Below are 22,179 nucleotides of genomic sequence, written 5' to 3'. Positions count from 1 at the left end.
GGATGTAGTAAACTCCGTGCCTACCACCTTCTGTATATTGAACACGGTTGTATAAAATTTTATAGGGTCCTCCTAGTATCACCCGATGGGCATAATGCTGGATCACATTTTCATGTCTTTAGACTGTTAAGATAACGCATCTTAATCTAACTTTCAAAAATTTGTTTCCTGTCTTCAATGTGTAATACCAAACTTAAGTGTAGCTGAATGTTTGTATGGTATAAAAGGAAATGATTCCACTTTCCAAGCCCCCACTGTTTGCTTAACATTCTCTTTTATATTTTATTGTATTTGGGCTTTACTGTCTACCTTCGCTTCCTATAGAATTTGACCCCTCTCGGTATTATGCAGAAAAAAATCCAAAAACTTAAACTGATGCATTGAATGTAGCCAGTACTTAGCTCTGCAATTAAAACTCTGTTGTAAATACTAGCATGTAGAACTTAAATCTTGTAAAAGTCACTGTTTTGCAACCAGTGAACAGTGTGAGATCATGGTATGAGAGAGGAGTTAACATGTCAAAAGATTGGTTTCCCTTCCAGACTTTTCAGGCTTAATAGCCTAAATCATTTGGCAGTTACTGATTCGCCAAACAAGCAGTTTTCTCAGTTGTAATTGTATGTTAATTCTCTCCCTCCTTTCCATTAGCAGTACAGACAGGTAACAGTTGATCAGTTTAATAGGGCAACAGTTTCTCTACAGCAGTACAAACAGTTGCAGTTCATAAAAACACTAACTTGCCATTTTTCCTCAGTTGGTAATGCTTCATCTGAACACTTCAAATCTCACTGTAGTAACCAGCTACAGCTTACATTAAACGGGAAGAGTTCAGTCACTACTTGACAAGTGAGAGTTAGAATACAAGGAACACCAATATCTGCTATGAACTTCTCCAAACTAATAATTTTTATTATGTTTTTTTCATTCCTTAATAGAAATAGTACTAGTCTGGTGCCTCTCAGTTTCGTGAATAAGCCAAATGTACAGCACACATTGTAGCATGTTTTCAAGTAAGCAATCCTTTAGACACAAAACTAAATTAATAAGTTTTTTAACATCAGTTCCTACTGGCAAAACTGGTCTAACATATATATTGGTAAAATGGGTAATTGGTGAAATGAGTAAAGTCTTTCTGACTCTTCTGTCTGACTTGAGTACACACTAAGATTTCTACCAAACTGGCTCCAGGGCAGACCAAAGGCTATAGTAGAATGCTTTGAGACCAATAACTTATCCAATTAGCTGAAAGTTCTTCCTTACCACTTCTGTAGGATATGTGGCTTCCAGTCTCATTAGTCTCTTGAAATGCTTCCTGACAGTAGTGTACCTTTCTCCTTTCCTAGATTCTTCAGACTCTTCCAGAGCACACTGAGTTTTGACTGACTTCAGCCACTTTTAACCATTGGCTATGTAGAAGCTGCATCCGACACACCTAATTACCTGCCTGTACTTGCATCAGTTTTCCTAAACTGTCCCACCCTAGTTCATTAAATCTGCAGCATTACCATGTAATAACTTTTTTGTCAAGTGTCCTTCCTGTATCTGAAATTTTAACAGGTTTGTTAGTTTTGGATAATTATTTTAATACCGAACACCTTCATTTAGCCAGTCACCCTGTCAACATGCCACTGTCTTAATAGTTCCAATATTCATAGTGTCAAAAGAAAAAAAAACTGAGTGAATCGTATCCAACCGTAGTTTGATTTAGTCCTTTATTCCCCAGATTACTGATCTGCAAAATTGTTAGGTTGCTGTAAAAATATTTACGTTTGCCCAGTAAGACCCTAAACCTATGAAAACATTGTCCGTATATATTTTGAACACAATGTCTACAGCAAATGTTTATTTGGTTCTATTCTGTTAACTGCATTTATTATAATCTACCTGCTCGTTCTTAGAATTTACATCCAGAAATTTCCTACACTTCTGTGGGAGAAAAAAAATGCTAGAACACATTTTTCCAAACCTTTATATTACTCCTTACTTGCCTGTAACTCTCAAACTTGTAATGTCACCTCTGCTACTTCCATGTACTCTCCTGTCCTGCTTTTTGGCAAACACATGACAATGTCTCCTACATATGCTTTCGGAAAGCTTTTCTCTCAAATCACCTTAACCTTGCATTGCTCATTTCACCTTTTTAACCATATTCAGTATTAAGAGTACAAGGAGATGACGTGCATGGCAAAGAGAGAGAGATGGCTAAGGATAAGGCGTATGAAGAGTTGTATAAAAGGTTGGACACTAAGGAGGGAGAAAAGGACCTGTACCGATTGGCTAGACAGAGGGACCGAGCTAGTAAAGATGTGCAGCAGGTAAGGGTGATAAAGGATAATGAGGGAAACGTACTCACAAGTGAGGAGTGTGTTGAGCAGATGGAAAGTATTTTGAGGGGTTGATGAATGAAGAGAATGAGAGGGAGAGAAGGTTGGATGATGTGCGTTGTGAATCATGAAGTGCAGTGGATTAGCAAGGAGGAAATAAGGATAGCTATGAAGAGGATGAAGAACAGAAAGGCTGTTGGTCCAGATGACATACCTGTGGAAGCATGGAGGTGTTTAGGTGAAATGGCAGTGGAGTTTTTAACTAGATTGTTTAATGAAATCTTGGAAAGTGAGAGGATGCCTGAGGAATGGAGAAAGTGTTTTGGTACCGATTTTTAAGAATAAGGGTGATGTGCAGAGCTGTAGTAACTACAGAGGAATTAAACTGATCAGTCACAGCATGAAGTTATGGGAAAGAGTAGTGGAAGCTAGGTTAAGAAGGGAGGTGAAGATTAGTGATCAGCAGTATGGTTTCATGCCAGGAAAGAGCACTACAGATGCGATGTTTACTCAGAGTGTTGATGGAGAAGTACAGAGAAGGTCAGAAGGAGTTGCATTGTGTCTTTGTGGATTTAGATAAAGCATATGACAAGGTACCTAGAGAGGAGTTGTGGTATTGTATGAGGAAGTCGGGAGTGTCAGAGAGGTATGTAAGAGTGGTACAGGATATGTACGAGGGTAGTGTGACAGCGGTGAGGTCTGCGGTGAGTGACTGATGCGTTTAAGGTGGAGGTGGGATTACATCAAGGATAAGCTCTGAGCCCTTTCTTATTTGTAATGGTGATGGACAGGTTGGCAGACGAGATCAGACAGGAGTCTCCATGGACTATGATTGCAGATGACATTGTGATCTGTAGTGAGAGTAGGGAACAGGTGGAGGAGACCCTGGAGAGGTGGAGATGTGCTCTAGAGAGAAGAGGAATGTAGGTCAGCAGGACTAAGACAGAATATATGTGTGAATGAGAGGGAGGATAGAGGAATGGTGAGGATGCAGGGAGTAGAGGTGGCGAAGGTGAATGAGTTTAAGTACTTGGGATCAACAGTTCAGAGTAATGGTGAGTGTGGAAGAGAGGTGAAGAAGAGAGTACAGGCAGGATGGAGTGGGTGGAGAAGAGTGTCAGGAGTGATTTGTGACAGACGAGTACCAGTAAGAGTGAAAGGGAAGGTCTGCAAGAGGGTAGTGAGACCAGCTATGTTATATGGGTTGGAGGCAGTGGCATTGACAAAAAGGCAGGAGTCAGAGCTTGACGTGGCAGAGTTGAAGATGTTAAGATTTGCACTGGGTGTGACGAGGATGGACAGGATTAGAATAAGTATATTAGAGTGTCAGCCCAGGTTGGAAGGTTTGGAGACAAAGCCAGAGGCAAGATTGCGTTGGTTTGGACATGTGCTGAGGAGGGATGCAGAGTATATTGGGAAAAAGATGCTAAGGTGAAGCTGCCAGGTAACAGGAAAAGAGGAAGGCCTAAGATAAGGTTTATGGATATGGTGAGAGAGGACATACAGGTGGTTGGTGTGACAGGGCAAGATGCAGAGGACAGGAAGAAATTGAAACAGTTTATCTGCTGTGGCGACCTCTAACGGGAGCAGCCGAAAGAAGAACCATATTCAGTATTTGGTAACTTTAGTAGTACAGACCCACAGTTGGTGTAGCTGATTTGGCAATGATGCTTGAGGCTTTTGATGTGACCACTGTCAGTGCAGTCCAAGGAATAAACTCCAAACACTCAGTTCTTTTTAAACATTGTTACTTTAGCACTGCTTGGGCACAGTAATAATTTAGACTCTCTCAACTCTTCTGTGCAGATATTGCAATTCAGCTCTTTAGGTGAGGGGCGTGTGCATAGCAAAAAGCAGAAAATAACTGCACAAAACTGGTTTAAATATAAAAATAAGATTTGGCCACTGACCGCACAGCTTATCACACATTCTTTTAGGAGGCTTTATCTTTGTAGTGGATGCCCCCTCCACTTGCTGAGGATAACTGGAAAACTGTCTGCAAGGAGGTTCACATTACTTTTCAAGTTGCATAAGCCGAGGGGAAAAATGCAACACCTATTCTATAAATGCATTTTGAAGCTAATCTCAGAGAATGAACTGTAAGCAGTTTTCTCACAAGCAGCTTTAAAATACAAAAATCCTATTGGTTTAGTGTCAAGATAATGAACCTCAATTTTCTTGTAGTGCAACAGAGGCTGGCATGTAGCGTTATTAGGATGACTTACAGCTACATAGTTTTGTGAAAGTCTGCATAGTTTTAACTGGTTAGGTAATCTTGTTCACTCTTAAAGTATGATATCAACATAACTAAACCAGTCTGACTAGTATTTTGTGGTGGTGTGTGCATTTTGTTTTCTGCATCGCCGTAATGCAGCAGTGGTTTCCCAGGTAGCCTCTGCTGTGACAGCTTTCACCAGACTAGCTTGAGGATGTCTGCTTCTGCATCTTAAATCGTATTGCACTAGTCATGACTCAACAATTTTGTTCAGTCTTTCGGAATTCTCTTGCCTTTCTTAGCATCTAGCATGCTTAATCATTGATCCATGGCCCTTCCATGTTGGTGCATTACACTTTATCAGTTTTCTGCACACAGCTTTGGCACTTTTCCTAAACTTCATTTGATGCATAAATGTTTAACATGAACACAGTTCTGCACTCAGCTTTGCACCGACTAAATATGATTTATCAGTGAGACCAGTTGCATGTAATTAGGCCATCAGAGAATTTCCCCTTTTCCCTCTGTGTAGAGAAGACCATTATTTACAGCATAATCTAAAAGTGTTACGATTAAATTTATTAGATGAGTAATGTAAGAACAGAAAATATTGGCTAATGCCGAATACCTTCACAGTACAAGAACTTGTTTACCATGTCTTTTACAGACAAGAGTTCTGTGGAAGGCTGTCTTAGGAATGTTTTTTTTTTGTCTTGCTATAACCTGCCCAGTGTCCTAGGGGATTTGCTGTTGGAGGTTCTGCTTTCCATCAGGACTTGTTTAGTGGTCTCCTTGTTGGAGTGTCAGTAGAGGAAAGAAAGTGGCGTATTTACTACCATACTATTTTGAAGCGAGACTAAGGATGATAGAGAAGTTAGCATGGTTTTGGTTTAGATCATTCTGGTGCCAGCAACATCTAGGGACAAAGCAGTACAAGTGGCATCCGGCCAAGGGAGTGTGGATAATTTCAGCCCTAGATCAGCCCCCTTTTTCAGCAGAGTCCTGGGGAAAAAAGATGTATAAACAAAATGAAGCAAATCAATAGCTTCATTACAGGACATTAATGAGGCTCCCTATTGAAATGTTGGCAAGTGACATCCCACCACTGGACCAGTAATTAAGGAGCCTCAGTCCTCATCACTGGCAACAGTGGTGGTACCTACACTGGGAGGATAGCAGGTACACGCACAGCATTTCCAGATGCAGTTCTCTGCATCAAGTGCAACTTCCCTTAATAGCACACAGAGACCACAGTCATTCCGGGGCTGGTTTCTTCATATTCCCAATAAGACTCCCCACTGGCAGAGCTCTAGAGTTGATATCTCCAAGCCAAGATTGCCATCACCCACCAACCAGTGCTTGGTGTCCCTGCCCAAGTAACTGACGCACACTCTTGGAAAGGCTTGCACAGGTTACTAGCTATGCCCCCTTTTGCCCAGACTGTAAAGTAGTTATCACTGCCAACAGCCAAGTCCTTATCAGTTACTTTAAGGCCCTTAAAGGGTGTCCAATCTTACTGTGTAATGTTAATACAAATGGTAGTTGGACCAAGAGCAAGTCTGTTAGGTGTATCCCACACAGTGTCACCAAATATGCAAGTATTCAAAATTTAAATATCTGTAGACAGATCAACCACAATGAAAGGTATAAATATGTTTAAGAAATAAAAGAACAAGAAAATGCTCTGTAAATATTCACAATGACAGAATTCAAAATCACAGGAAATATTTAAAACCTTTGCAGGACAGTCTCAAATAAAAATATCTAAACTAAGCTTTGCTATATTCTTGACTATGTCTGCGAATTATACTATTACCTAATAACTTGATCAGAGCAAGACAGATGTGGTGAATGGTTCTTGTTGTCGGGTCCAAGACAGAATACAGAATGCTCTGTCTCACTCAGGCTTCGGATTAACATCTCAAATATTACTGTTGGGATAGCTCGCAGAATTACCTCATTCTTGTCATCTGACTCTGTCCCAGGGGAAACCCCCACTGTTGGAAGCTAGCAGTATTTAGCATCTATCTTTGGCAGATGCTGGCAGCCATTAAACAATTACATCCCTCCACATTTCAAGCCTAGTAATTATTTCACCTTAGACGATACAGAAAACTCCCTAGTACAGACATTCTGTCTCTAGCTGCCATAAAGTAATTTAATTTCAGCTATTTTTCCTGAAATTTACTAGACTGAGGTTAACCTCCTGTATCCCAGTTTCCACTGCTAAAACATATACATTTAAACAGTTACAATAGTGAATGTACATTTCTGTTCTTTTCCAGTAGGGCACACTGTGGATCCATTTTTAAACACAAGCATTTTGCAGATATCCTTTTCAACATAGGTCTGTACAAAAAAGTTTTGATATGCACATAACATACAATTGTAATACAAGTATTTTACACAAATTATTTAGATATTCACCAATGACGTATAATTTACAAAATTCCAAATGTACTGGCAGTCTTTCCTTTCATGATACCACCCCCCCCCCCCGGAAGACTCGAGCTAGTTTTTCAAGTGACCCCTGAGAAACATTGCTTGAGAGGGATGAGCCTATTTGGGAATATAATAAAACCAAAAACCGGAAGAGCAGTAACCAAAGAAGAAATTAGTCCACGACCATGGAAAAAGGAACCAGTTCTCTATTACAAACTGAAATAGTTTTAATGACAAAGTTCTCTGATTAAAAGTGGCACAAATCACAAAGTTAAAAATCACACAAGCGCTTTCGCTCAGGCAGTCCTGAGCTTTATCAAGTGTTACAAAAATTCTATGTTCCAGTGTTCCATATATATCCTGGTAATTATGGTCTTAATTGGAAAAACCTGTTGTTAATGATGATCCTATTTGGGAATATATTACCCCATACCCTGTCTTGAGAGATCTGCGTTGGCATTGCTAACCTCAGTACAATGCTGCACTGTCATGTCATATATGCCTGCAATCCTAGGCTCCACCATAGTAATTTGGGATTTTGCTGGCTGGCTCCTTGTAGCCATAAATCTCCTTCAGACTCCTCTTGCCTCCTACTGCAAATGTTTAGTACCAGGGCCTTCCTATCATGATAAGGTTTCATGGTGTTAAGGTACAATTTGTGCCCCTGCCCATCAGTTCTGCCATGTAGTTTACATCACTGACCTTCCTTACCACTTTGAAAGGTCCCTCCCAAGCTGCCTGCAGGTTGTATCTGACAGGAATAAGAACCATAACCTGCTGCCCCACAGCATACTCTCTAGGTCGAGCATTCCTGTCATTCATTTTCTGCTGTTGAGCTTCTGCCAGGTTCTCCTGGGCCAAGCCCATGAGTTTCCTGACATATGACATATATGCCACAACAGATTCCTTGTAGGATTAACACTTCCCCTCCCACTTCCTCTCAAATCAAATCTAGAGGTCTCCTCACTTTATGCCCACACTGCAACTCAAAAGGTGAAAAACCTTTGAATTCTTGGGGAAGCCTCTCTGTAAGCAAACAGATGGGGCAAATATTTGTCCCACTCCCTCTTAAACTGGTCTGCAAACGCTTGTAGCATGGTCTTTAGCATAGAGTTTAACCTCTCCACAAGACTATTAGTCTGGGGATGGTAGGAGGTGGTCTTTAAGGTGCTTCACCCCACAGTGCTTCCAGAGACAAGCCAGCAGGTCTAATGTGAAATTGGCATCTCTCAGTCAGTATTTCTTGTGGGAAACTTACCCTGCTGAAAATCTCTTACAAAGCATTTGCCACCTTTCTGCCTCAATGGAGGACAGAGTCACCGCCTTGGGGCATCTGGTAGCATAATCTACTGCCACTAGGATATATTTCTTCCCTGTGGAACTTGGGGTAATCAGAGGCCCCACGATATCCATAGCTACCCTGTGAAATGGCTCCTTAATCACAGGCAAAGGCAATAAAAGCTTTGACCTTGCCTCCTGCCTTGCCTACCTTTTGGCACTTCTCCCAGGTCCTGCAGTACCCTGTTAAATCTCTGGAAATCCCAGGCCAACAACAGTTCTGCATAATGCGTCTCTTTGTATGTTTTATGCCCTTATAGGTTCATAGGTTCATACTAGGCTATCTGCCCTAGGGCATTTATAAGCCTAGCCAGTGTGTGTTTGGCTTTCGCCACCCATTTTAAATGAATTTTGCTATGCCCTTTTTCGAGGTTAGTATACTGTGCCTCTGTCTAACAGTGACACAGCAGTGATACCCGGGGTAAACCTACCATCTCCCATCCACTCATCAAGATTCCTCTTGAAGAGAGTCAATGAGGTACTCTGCCTAACCTGGACTGGGATTTTATTCCAGAGTGAAGGGAGCCTCTGGGTTATGAATCTGTCCCTCCAGCATGTCCTATTTATTTCAGTGCTGAGGTTCAAGTCTCTCGAGCACGTAGCTCGATGGGATTTGGATTTTCTGAGGTGCAGCATGTCCATTAATTCCAGGTTGGACATGGCTTTATACGTCAGGCACAGATCGCCTCTGAGCAGGCGGTATGCCACTGAGTAGAGCTGGAGTTTCTTTAACCGGGAAGCATATGGCATCTGTTTGAGCCCTTTGATCCTCTTGGTGAGGTACTTTTGGGGTCTTTCCAGTTGCTGCAGGTGTCTGGTAAGGTACCTCCCAAAAGGGCATTGTACTCAATTATGGGCCTGATGAGGGATGAGTAAAGAGGCACGATGACCTCCCCTGATCTAGATGTGAATCCCTTCATGATTAGGTGGGCTATATAAAATGTTTTTCTAACCACTTTGGCCACGTGGTTGTCAAATGAGAGATTGCTATCAACTTGGTTCCCCAGGTCCCTAATTACTTCTTCCGTACTTAATGGATTACCACCTATGTGGTAATTTGTGGGCACTTTGTTTTTGCCAAAGGGGATGACTATACACTTTTTGGCATTTAGCTTGAAGCCATGGCTCTGGCACCAGTTGTCTGTTTCTATGAGGCCCTTTTGTAGGATGCTTGTGTCTGCTGGAGAGTCTATTATGGCGCCCAGTTTGCAGTCATCTGCGAACTTTGTCAGCCACAGTCCTTCCGTGTTAGCCTGTACCTCTGAGAAATATATACTGAACAAGAGAGGTCCCAGGACTGAGCCTTGTGGGACGCCACTTGTAACTGGTTTGGAGTCTGACATGGCTCCAGCAATTCTAACCATGTGGGTTCTGTCCTTGAGCCAGTTTGCAACCCATCTAGTGACATAGGGGTTTATATTTAAGCTGGTGAGCTTATCTATAATGCCCGAGTGGGGTATTGTATTGAAGGATTTTGCAAGGTCCAGATAGGCTGTGTGGACCACCTTCCCCTTGTCAATGGCCTTGGTGACTGTTTCAAAGAAATCGACCAGGTTTAAGAGGCAGGATCTGCCCTTAACAAAGCCAAACTGGGTAGGATCCAGTGTCTGTAGGTCCCCAGTATCTTTATTTATGAGGTCCATGATGATCCTTTCCATAGCTTTGCAGACCAAGCTAGTCAAGCTTATGGGGCGATAGTTTCCAGGCTCCGTTGAGGCACCACCTTTGTGGAGAGGGACCACTGTTGCTGTACGCCATTCTTTGGGTACATATCCTGTAGTAAGGCTGAGATTGAACAGTAGTTTTATGTTTGGGTTTAGTTCTTCTTGGAGTTCATGTAGGACGCAGCCTGGGACACCGTCTGGTCCCATTGATGCTGTGTTTTTTGCTTTGGAGAGGGCGGCTGTTACCTGAGCATCTGAGATGTCAGGGGGGTAGCACTCTGGGATAGATATTTGCCCTTTTGGTGGGGAAGGGGGGGAGAAGTTTGCGCTGAACCTGTCAGCTAGGATGTTGGCAATATCTGTGGGTTTGGTGTATTTTTTGTCATTTTGGACTAATTCTGAGCATATCTGGGAATTCCCACCCAGGTTCCTAACATAACTAAAGAAAGCCTTGTGATTGTCCTTGGTGTCCTGTGCAATTTTTCTCTCGAAGCTGGCCTTAGACTATTTTATTAGTGCCCGTAGTTTTTTGCTAATACTGATCAGCGATGCCTTCCCTTTTTGGGATTTTGCTCTATCATGTAGTAGCTTCCTCCTTCTATTGTATAGTTTGTTTATGGCTGGGGTCCACCAGACAGGATGCCTAACTTTGGAGGATTGGGTCTTGGGTTTATTTGGGATTGCATGATCCATGCATTCCTGAAGGTGTTCATAGAATGCGTTTATAAAGGATTCTGCGGTCTGGGCCGTATTTTCCACAGGCCCAGGGGCTTTGAAGGATTCCACCTCGGTTTTGAGGAGTGTGAAATTTGCTTTAGAGAAGTTTTTCACTGTGGCTTTCTGGGCAGGGGCTGGGGTCGGGATGTGAATATCTAGTGAGATTAGTTTATGGTCTGATCTTACCAGTGAGGGATACGCTTCTGGTCTGGAGCAGAGTGTCCCCATGTTGGTGATGATCAGGTCCAGTATGTTTTCCCCTCTTGTGGGAGTTGGCAACAAGTTGTTCCATAGCATTTGAGTTTATAAATTCTAGGAACCTTCGGGCTAGGGTGTTGGAGCTAGAGTAATGCTCCCAGTCTATGTTATGGTAGTTGAAGTCGCCCACTATAATGGTTTTTGGAGAGACCTTCATATTTTCCAGTGTTCTCAGGAAGGCCGAGTGGGGTTCCTGGGTTTGGGAGGGTGGTCTGTAGCAGGCTATAAACTGGAAGGCAGTTTTACCCACTGTTAGTTGCACATGGATAGTCTCTGATGCTTCGTGCTGTGCCACCAACCTGGAGGTGTGGGTATCTTTGACGAATATTGATACTCCCCCTCCTTTTGTGGTTCGGTCCAAGTTTAAGGGCTGAAAAACATGGTATGAGGTATAACATGGTAGTGCTGGGGTGCTCTCGAGAGCCTTGAACCAGGTTTCTGTTACTGCACAGATATCGATGTTCTCCATGCTAAGGAGAGTTTCGAGTGCGTGCATCTTGAGGTTTAGACTTCTGGCGTTGAGTAGCATTACTCTTAGTTTCTTATCCCTTGTGATACCTATGGAGGTGGGTTTGTCTTTTGAGCCTTGCCTAAAAAAGGCACTATGGGGGTGGCAAGAGCCTTTGCCAATATCCGAAAGCCCAGGGGTGACAGGTGCAAACCATCCCTAGCGAAGCATCGTGGCTTGTCGAGCATGTCATCCCAGGCAGACAGGCATTGGATCCCCTTTGAATGACACCAATAAATTTTTGAAATTGATCTTGTCTTCATATTGTGGCATCATTCTTGGTGAGGGTAAGATGCTACTCAAGGTCAGGGTCATACCGGCCTGGGCTACATGCTCAGAGAGCTCCTCTGTCTCTTCATGTAGTCCAGGGAGGTACGTCTCGGGTCATTCACACCAGCATGGACAATGACGGAGTCATATTTGTACTTGCCTTGGAGTGACCTGAGTGCTTATGTTATGTGGTGGATCCTAGCTCCCGACAGGCAGCTCATCGTGACCTTCTCCTTGTTCAGCCTGGTGAGCGGTACGTCAGTGTGCCTGACGACAGTCACCTATTACAAGTGTATCAGGTGTGTTGATTAGCCTTAAGGGCTGTGACTGTTCGGCACTGGCTTTGTGAGCTATGTGTTGCACGTGTTTTGCTTTGGGGTAGCGGTTGCTTGGGTGTATGCTTTGGAGGTCTCTGCTGCTTAGGCAGACTTTTATTTAGTGCCTCCGAGTATGTTTTTGTGCGTTTGTGTTTGGTTTGCTGTCGTGGTAGGTCTATGTGAGACTGGAATTGTAGTGAATGTGGTTTCCTTCTCCTCCTGACTGGTTATGCCAGTACTGAGTTGAGAGAGCTTAGCCTCCAATTTGGCTATATGGTTGCAGCTCTCATGTGTTGGAATTTGTTGGGAGGAGGAGTGGGTCGTCTGTGTACATGAGGCAGTTGTAACATTGCCTCAAGATTCCCAGATTCACCAACTGGACCGGAGAGGAGATTGACAACTGACCTTTGGACATGCTAGAATAGTATTGGGAATTCCTTTATAATTGAAAAAAAGGGCCAATGGGGAACAAAGTACTCAAGGGGAGTTTGTGAGGGTGTAGTGCTTTTAATTTTTTAGTGCTGACTTATATAATTGCTTTAGTGAGCAAGTGCCAGGCTTTAGAGTGGGAATAGGGTGTTTATTATGAGAACTAGATCAGTTCTAAGGGAAAAAGTGAAGAGCAGACTTTGTGGAGCCGTGAATGGTTTAAACCCAGTTAAGCAGCGCTGCCCGATGCCGCACTATGGGCAAAATCGCGCAAAGCCACGCTAAAGTGGGTTTTATATAGGGGGACTTGAAAGAGCTAGAAATTGGCCCAAAACAGCCAATAGACTACCAGATTCATGTGCTGGGAACACTACTCCAGGGATAGATAGGCTGCTCCAAGCTCCCCACTGCCACTGGTGAACAAAGAAGCCTCCCTTTATGCAAGAAAGGAAATGGGCAACACAGGAACTTTACAAAAGTCCAGAATACAGCAAAGCCTGTATTTGGACTACTCTAGGTCAGGAAAGATGGGAAACGAGGATAATTTTTTCTTTTTTTTTGCAACAAACAGCAGGAAAATGCAATAAATATGTAACACAGGCTAGTGCACTTGAGTGTGTAGCCTCAACAGGTAAAAGCAACAAACCAGACAAACTTTAAAAGTGCAGGTGCAAAAACAAGTTTAAACAGTTTAAGAAGCAGAAATACTTGCAGTTTAGCTAGATCGGACAGTTGCCCAGGTAGTAGCAGGAAAACAAACACTTTTATCAGGTTAGCAGTCGCTCTTTTAGCCTCTCTGCTGCTAGCACCACTCTGCAGGACCACAAGGAGCTTGGCTGAGTAGTAACAAGCGCAAAAAACGCACCAAAGTGGGTTTTATACAGGGGGACTTGAAAGATCTAAAAATTGGCCCAAAACGGCCAATAGACTACCAGATTCTTGTGCTGGGAACACTCCTCCAGGGATAGATAGGTTGCTCCAAGCTCCCCACTACCACTGTTGAACAAAGAAGCCTCCCTTTATCCAAGAAAGGAAATGGGCAACACAGGAACTTTCCAAAAGTCCAGAATACAGCAAAGCCTGTATTTGGACTACTCTAGGTCAGGAAAGATGGGAAACAAGGATAACTTTTTATGACCTGCAAAGTGAATGTAATGGGCTATGGCTAGAAGTGCCAGACTGTAGGCTCTGGGAGCTACCAACTATTGTATTTTCTCACCCTCTAGTTCTCTGTCAAGGGGGAAAGCTAGCACTTTTCTCAAATTGCCACATGATCACCCAGGTCCAATGGGTGCTGAACATTGTTTCTCAGGGTTACAGGTTCCACTTCCATACGCTTCCAAAATGTATGCCAGACCTGCCAGAAAACCAATGGGCAGAGGCACAAAAACAGATTGCTGCTCTTATGGACATGGGAGCTATTCAAAAAGTTCCACAGCAGAAACGGGGACAAGGATTTTACTCACTACTTTTCTTAGTACCCAGAAAGGACAAAGCCTGGAGATCAATACTGGACCTGTCAAACCTAAATACTTTCCTGGATGTTCCAAAATTCAAAATGTTAACACTACAACTTCTGCCCATGCTGGGCAAGGAGGCTTGGCTAGTTACTTTGGACCTCAAGGAGGCATACCAGCATGTCCCAATCAGACAATCTTGCAGAAGATATCTCAGATTCATAGCATGCTCAATGCATTACCAATTCTCTGCACTGCCCTTTGGCTCATCTACTGCGCCCAGGGTCTTCACAAAATGCCTGGCACCAGTAATTGCATTCTGCAGACAAAAAGGAATTCAGATATATCCCTACTTGGACGACTGCCTTATTCAAACAGAGAGCAAGGACTTTCTTCTAAAACACCTGACGTTTGTAGCAAGATTGCTAATTTGCCTAGGGTACACAGTAAACAAAAAGAAATCAAAACTAGTACCCTCTCAAGAGATAATATTCTGGGGTGCAAGCTTAAATGCAACTGCCCAGATGGCTTATCTCAAGCCAGACTAACAAAGGCAACTGACTCATTACTTTCAAATGATGGCAACAAAAACCCAGCTCCCTGCAAGAAAAATTCTGCAGGCCCTGGGCTTCATGGCATCCTGCATTCTACTAATTCCATATGCAAAACAGCATATGAGGAAACTACAAGGTTATCTAAAACGTGTTTGGACTCAGCATTGTCACAGCCTGGAGACGGTCATAACTTTAATTCCCTGTCTACAACAGGAGTTTCGATGGTGGTCCCAGGCCTGTCACCACAACAAGGGGCAGCCTTTCACCTTACCCACAGCCAGGCAGACAATAACAACGGATGCATCAGATATGCCTGGGGAGCACATATGGCAGGAAAATGTATTCAGGGCACGTGGCCCAAAGAACAAATGCATCTTCACATCAATCAAAAAGAGATGCTAGCTGTACAGAATGCCCTGACAGCTTTCAAGGACCTAATACATCCAGGACAACTGTTAAAGACTGACAATACCACAGTTATGTGGTACATAAACAAGCAAGGGGGCACACATTCCTACCTCTTATGCAGACAAGCCATGACTTTGTGGAACACAGCACTGACCTACCAAGTACATCTGCAAGCACAATTCCTGCCAGGAACAAAAAATACACTGGCAGACAAACTAAAAAGAAATCTCATGGATCCTCATGAATGGAAGCCAAATCCTCAAGTGTTCAGCATGTTAACAAGGAAATGGGGACTCCCAGACATCTTTTTGCCTCCCCTCACAATTACCAAATACAGAAATTGTGCACAAGGACTTATCCCTCTCAAGCATGGAAAGTGGATGCTCTGTCATTCATCTGGAAAGACCTGACAGTCTATGCCTTCCCTCAGATGCCTCTCCTCACCAAGGTGCTACTAAAAGACAAGAAAGGCCAAGAATGATCCTGATTGCACCAGTCTGTGGCCACGCCAGCACTGGTACCCAATCCTAAAGAGTCTGAACCAAGGCCCAGCTTGGCCTCTACCTCAAATCCCTCATCTTCTGACGCAACAAAACAATCAGATTCTGCACAGTCAATTCAGAACATGAAACCTGGCAGCATTGCAGATAATGTAGGTTCATAGGTTCATACTAGGCTATCTGCCCAAGGGCATTTATAAGCCTAGCCCATAGTTATGTGGCTTTCGCCACCCCTTTAGTTTGAATAAAAACTATGCCTATCATTTTTCTGTGCCTCTGTCAAGCAGTGACACTGAAGTAATCCCTGGGGTATATCTGCGATCTCCCATCCATTGGTCAAGATTCCTCTTGAACAAGGCCAGCGAGGTGCTCTGCCTCACATGTACCGGGATTTTGTTCCACAGCATAGGGAGTCTCTGGGTGATGAATCTGTCCCTCCAGCACGTTCTATTTATAACCGTGTCAAGGTTTAAGTCTCCGCCCTTGTGGTTCTGAGGGATCTAGATTTTGAGGTGAAGCATATTCATCAAATCTGGGTTTGACATGGCCTTATATGTCAGGCACAGGTCACCTCTGAGCAAGCGGTATGAGACTGAATAGAGCTGGAGTTCTTTCAGTCGGGCAGCATAAGACATTTTTGAGACCCTTTATCCTTTTGGTGAGGAACTTTTGGGGCCTTTCAAGCTGCAGCAGGTGTCTGGTCAGATACATTCCTAACGGGGCATTGTACTCAATCATAGGTCTAATGAGTGATGAGTACAGGGGGACGATGACCTCCCTTGATCTAGATGTGAATCCCTTCATGATCAGGTGGGCGATATAGAAGGTTTTCCTAACTACTTTAGCAACATGAGTGTCAAATGAAAGGCTACTGTCAACTTGGGTCCCCAGATCCCTGATGACTTTTTCTGTGCTCAGTTGATTGCCACCTATATGGTAGCTAGGGGTAACGTTGTTTTTCCCGAAGGGTATGACTATGCATTTTTTGGCGTTTAACTTCAGGCCATGGCTCTGGCACCAGTTATCCGTTTCTGTGAGGCCCTTCTGGAGGATATCTGTGTCAGATGTGTTTTCGACTATGGCCAGTTTGCAGTCATCTGCAAACTTTGTCAGCCATAACCCTCCTGTGTTTGCTTGTACTTCAGAAAAGTAGATGCCGAACAAGAGTGGACCCAGGACTGACCTGTGGGACACCACTTGTGACAGGCTTTGAGTCTGACATGGCTCCAGCAACTCTGACCCTGTGGGTTCTGTCACTTAGCCAGTTTGCAACCCATCTTGTGATGTATGGGTTTACATTCAAGCTGATGAGTTTTTCGATGATACCTGAGTGGGGTATTGTGTCAAGGCCTTTGCCAGGTCGAGGTAGGCTGTATGGACTGCCTTTCCTCATCAATGGCCTTGGTGACGGTCTCGAAAAGTCAACCAAGTTTAAGAGGCAGGATCTGCCTTTGACAAAGCCAAACTGGGTTGGATCCAAAGTCTGCAAGTTCCCTATGTCTTTATTTATGAGTTCCATTATGATCCTCTCCATGGCTTTGCAGATAAGGCTCGTCAAGCTAATGGGCGGTAATTTCCAGGGTCTGTGGAGGCACCGCCTTATGAAGTGGGACCACAGTCGCCACTCCTTGGGTAATATCCTGAGGTGAGGCTAAGATTAAACAGCCATCCTAACTGTGGGTTTAATTCCTCGTTGAGTTCATGAAGCACACAGCCGGGGACACCATCCGGTCCCATGGATGCTGTGTTTTTGCCTTAGTGAGGGCAGTTCTCACCTGGGCGTTGGAGATGTTTGGGGGGCTACAATCCTCTGGAATAGATATCTCTCCTTTGGGGGGGAGAAGTTTGCACTGAACCTGTCAGCCAGTATGTTAGCAATGTGTGTAGGTTCAGTAATTTTCACATCATTTTGAACTAATTCTGAGCATATCTGGGAGTTTCCTCCTAGGTTTCTAACATAGCTAAAGAAGGCCTTATGATTGTCTTTAGAGTCCTTGGCGATTTTTCTCTCAAAATTTGCCTTGGATGATTTTATGAGAGCTCTTAGTTTTTACTTATAATGATCAAAGGTGTCTTACCTTTCAAGGATTTTGCTCTATCTTGTAGTAGCTTCCTCCTTTTGTTGTAGAGCTTGTTTATGGCTGGGGTCCACCAGACTGGACGCTTGCCTTTGGTACAGAGAGTCTTAGTTTTGTTTGGGATTGCCTGATCCATGCAGTCCTGTAGGTGCTGGTAGAAGGCATTTGTAAGTGATTCAGCGGTTTGAGTAATGTTTACCACTGGCTCAGGGGCCTTAAAGGAGACCACACTAGTTTTTAGAAGTGTGAAATCGGCTTTTGAGAAGTTTTTCACTGTGGTCTTTTTTTTGTTTCAGGTGGGGGGGGGATGAGGACCTCCAGCAAGATTAGTTTATGATCTGATCTCACCAGTGAGGGGTATACTTCCGGTGTTGAACATTTTGATCCCATGTTCGTGATGATGAGATCAAGTATGTTTTCTCCTCTTGTGGGATGGTGACTAGTTGTTCCATGGCATTTGAGTTTATGAACTCCAGGAATCTTTGGGTTAGAGTGTTCGGACTTGAGTAGTGTTCCCAGTCTATATTAGGGTAGTTGAAGTCACCTAGTATGATGGTGTTTGGAGATACATTTATCCCTCCAGTGTTTTCAGGAAGGCCATGTGAGGTTCCTGAGTTTGAGAGGGTGGCCTGTAACATGCTACAAATTGCAGAGCAGTCTTGCCTATGGTTAATTGCACCTGGATGGTCTCCGATGCATCGTCGTTGCCACCAACCTTGAGGTGTGGGTGTCCTTTATGAATATGGACACCCCTCCTTTCTTGGTGTCCGGATTTTGGGGCCGGACGCATGATATGAGGTGAAACCTGTTAGTGCTGGGGTGCTCTCAGGAGCCTTGAACCAGATTTCTGTCACAGCACAGACATCGATGTTCTCCATATTGAGAAGGGCCTCGAAAGTGTGCATCTTGAGAGTGAGACTTCTGGCATTGAGCAGCATTACCCTTAGTTTTTTTCCTTCTTGGTGTTCTAGGGTGGTAGGTTTAGAATTTGAGCCTTGCCTAAAAAGGCACTATGGGGGTGGCAAGAGCCTTTGCCAATATCCGGAAGCCCAAGGGTGACAGGTGCAAGCCGTCCCTTGTGAAGCAGCGTGGCTTGTCCAGCATGTCATCCCAGGCAGACAGACATTGGATCCCCTTTGAATGACACCAGAATTTAAGCCAATTATTAAAGCTGATCATCTTATCACTGTATTGTGGCATCATTCTAGGTGAAGGTAGGATACTGCTCAAGGTCAGGGTCATACCTGCCTGGGCTACATAATCAGAGAGCTCCTCGATGTCCCTTTTCATGTAGTCCAAGGAGGTACATCTCAGGTCGCTGACACCAGCGTGGACAATGACTGAGTCGTACTTGTACCTGCTGTTGAGAGACCTGAGTGCTTGCGTTATGTGGCGGATTCTAGCCCGACAGGCAGCTTACTGTGGCCTTCTCCTTACTCAGTCTGGTGAGCGGGGCGTCAGTGTGTCTGACTATGGAATCACCAATGACAAGTGTGTCTGGCATTTTGTTTGGCCTTAAGGGCTGTGACTGTTTGACACTCTGACTGTGTGGTCTATGTGTTGCATGTGTTGGGTCATGAGGTGGTAGTTGTTTGGGTGTCTGCTTTGGTGGCCTCTGCTGTTTTGGTAAATTTTTGATTAGAGCCTCCGAGTATGTCTTTGTGTGAGTATGTGTATGATTTGAAGTTGTGATGGTACCATGTGTGACTGGGTATGTATTGTGTGTGGTTACCTTCTCCTCCTGTCTGGTCTTGCCAGTCCTATGTTGAGAGAGCTCAGCCTCCAGTTTGGCCATATAGTTGCATCTCTCGCATGTATTTGTGTTTTGCAGCTTCTAAAATGTCTTTGTGCCACTCTGCACCTCTCTCTCTAAAGCTGTTATGGATGTTATTTTAGAAGCCAGGAGGCCCAGCACTAGGAAATCTTATGCAGAAAAATGGAGGAGATTCTGTGCTTGGAACCAGGCACAAGGGCTCGAACCACTTGTCCCTAATATACCTCAGATTTTGCAATACCTAACTGAGATGTTGGACAAAGGCCTATCTTTCTCATCTGTTAAAATCCATGCCTCTGCCATTTCAGTTCATTACAATACGGATCCTCCTATTTTTTTCACATCCTCTACTATGACAGTACCTGAGAGGGGCAAAAAATATAAGACCCCCAAGGAGAGCACCAGTACGTACTTGGGACCTCATTTTTTTTTTGTTTTAAAAAAACTCACACTGCCTCCTTTTGAACCAGCCAGCACAGCTGATCTAAAATTCTTGTCATGGAAAACTGCTCTGTTCCTAGCAATAACTTCAGCAAGAAGAGTCTCAGAGTTGAATGCATTGATGGCTGTGGAACCTTTTCTTTTTCATCAGGGCAGGGTTTCTCTTAGGACAAACCCAACGTTCATGCCAAAAGTGGTCTCCAATATGGCCTTAAACCAAACCATTCATTTACCTACCTTTTACCCAAATCCCCAGAATAAAGGGGAGAGACTTCTGCACGCTTTGGTTATACACAGGCAGCTACGATTCTACTTGGACAAAACAAAAGCTTTCAGAAAGACTGAGCAACTGTTTGTAGCATATGCTGCAGGATCACAAGGAAAACCTATTACAAAACAGACAGTCTCCAAATGGATAGGACACTGCATCCGCTTCTGTTATGCAAAACATGGCAAATCAGTGCCTAAGGGCATTAGGCCTCATTCTACCAGAGCAGCAGCCACTTCAGCAGCTCTCTTCAGAGGAGTACCAACCAAAGACATTTTAGAAGCTGCAACCTGGAGCTCGGTGCACACTTTCACCAAGCACTACCACTTACCTCTCTACTCTAAGTCCAGAGCAGGCTTTGCCACTGCAGTTCTGCGGGGCTTGTTAGCCTCGCCAAATCCAGTTTAGACCCAGCCACCCAACCTCAGCTTTGGGATTCTATCCAAGTGTAATGGCTGCAACAGTGAAACACTATGAACATAGTACAGTTGTGTACCTACCATAAATGTAATGTTCGAGTGTATTCACTGTTAGTCCAGTCCACCATCCCCATTTTTCATTGCTGGGACTTTTCTGTACTTCTCATCTCTATACTACCTATGTGGTGTATTTGCTTGTAGTTGAAGGAATTGCTTATAGTAATATATGCATGTTTTTTGGCATAATTTTATCTTTCCAGCCTTCCTATCTGGGGGCACCTGACATCTGGGGCAAGAAAAACTGTAGAAAATAGCGTCTGTTGCAACTTTTATACCCCTGGCGCACTGACGTCAGGGAAGAAGCGACGGCAACCGACGCCAGACCAAGACTTTGGAACTTGGGCCGACTGCGGGTCGCCTGCCAGCAGGATAACCCAAGTGTAATGACTGCAACAGTGAATACACTAACATCTCCATTTATGGTAGGTACACAACTGTACTTTGCTTCTACCTCTCATTTCTTCGGCCTCCAAACATCTTGGTGTCTAATTTTCTTCTGCCTCCAGACGTCTGTCTTTGCTGATTCTAATTCCATTTGTTTCTGTTTCTCCTTTTACTTCAGCCTTCAAATGCAGTAGTCTCTCTGTTGATTCTATTTCCAAATGTTTGCTCTTCAGTTCAAATCTGTTTACCTTCAGATGGATTTTTAAGTCCTCTGAGGCAAGGTTGAACTGTCCATTTTCTGAGAGTTGCTCATCCCCAAAGCCAGTCTGGTTGTCATCCTGGTTGCTGGTCTGTGATGTATCTGTGACTAGGGCTACAATCATTTCTACTTGAGTCAGGTTGGCATGCAACAGTGCTTTGGCTTGACACATCTCAGCCAACTGGCTCTTTGTCAGCTTGCCATACTCCTTTGCTGACCTCCTTGTCTGCTCTCCGTGACTGACTAAGCTAACAAAAAATAATTAAAACTATTGTGATGTGAAACCCTGCATTTTCACTGTGTGACTGCTTGAGATTACAAACACCTTCTTTAGTGACCACTATTTGCAGACAACAGGAGTTCAATATCCACACCACTGAATCCTAATATGGGATATGGTGATCACACCACTACCAACCAATAATGTGACGACCCACCACTGGACCAGTAATCAGGGAGCCTCAATCCACACCACTGGCAACAGTGGGGGGACGTACACTGGGAGGATAGCAGGTAAACACAGTATTTCCAGATGCAGCTGTCTGCATCAAGTGCAGTTTCCTTTAAGAGCACACAGAGACCACAGTCAGTCTGGGACTGGTTTCCCAGTATTTATCCAGATCCCCAGTAAGACTCCCATTGGCACAGCTATAGAGTTGAGATCTCAGCTGAGTGCCCAAGACCTCCAGCACCCTTTCTGTCCAACCAGTGCTTAATATCTCTGCCAAAGTAGCTGACGCACACTGAAGTTTGATGTAGATGCGCACACACACACACACACACACACACACACACACACACACACACACACACACACACACACATAAAAGGCTGGCAGAGGTTTACTAGTTATGCTCTCTTTTGCCCAGACTATAAGGTAATTATCACCTAGCCAACTCTTTCAGCTACTTTAAGGCCCTTGGCCATGGGTGTCCAATCTTGCTGTGTAATATTAATACAAATGGTAATTTGACCAAGGATATTAGGAGTGGCTCACACAGTGTCACCAAATTTGAAAGTACTCAGAAAACTTTTTTTTTTAAAAAAAAAAAAAATCCCTTTTTCTAGAAAAACAAAAAAGGAAAAAAACCCAGG

General features: G+C 43.8%; 1 protein-coding gene across 1 annotated transcript in view; it reads left to right on the top strand.

The window, feature by feature from the left end:
• Positions 1–22,179, top strand: part of SND1 (staphylococcal nuclease and tudor domain containing 1) — a gene marked incomplete in the record, with an annotated part of 3,811,866 nt that overhangs the window by 189,636 nt on the left and 3,600,051 nt on the right.

This window comes from Protopterus annectens, chromosome 11.part0 (assembly GCF_019279795.1).
Source record: "Protopterus annectens isolate FY-2018-M chromosome 11.part0, PAN1.0, whole genome shotgun sequence".
In the NCBI taxonomy this organism is placed as follows: Eukaryota; Metazoa; Chordata; order Ceratodontiformes; family Protopteridae; genus Protopterus; species Protopterus annectens.
The sequence above is the reverse complement of the archived record's forward strand: the minus strand, read 5'-3'. Positions and strand labels throughout refer to the sequence as shown.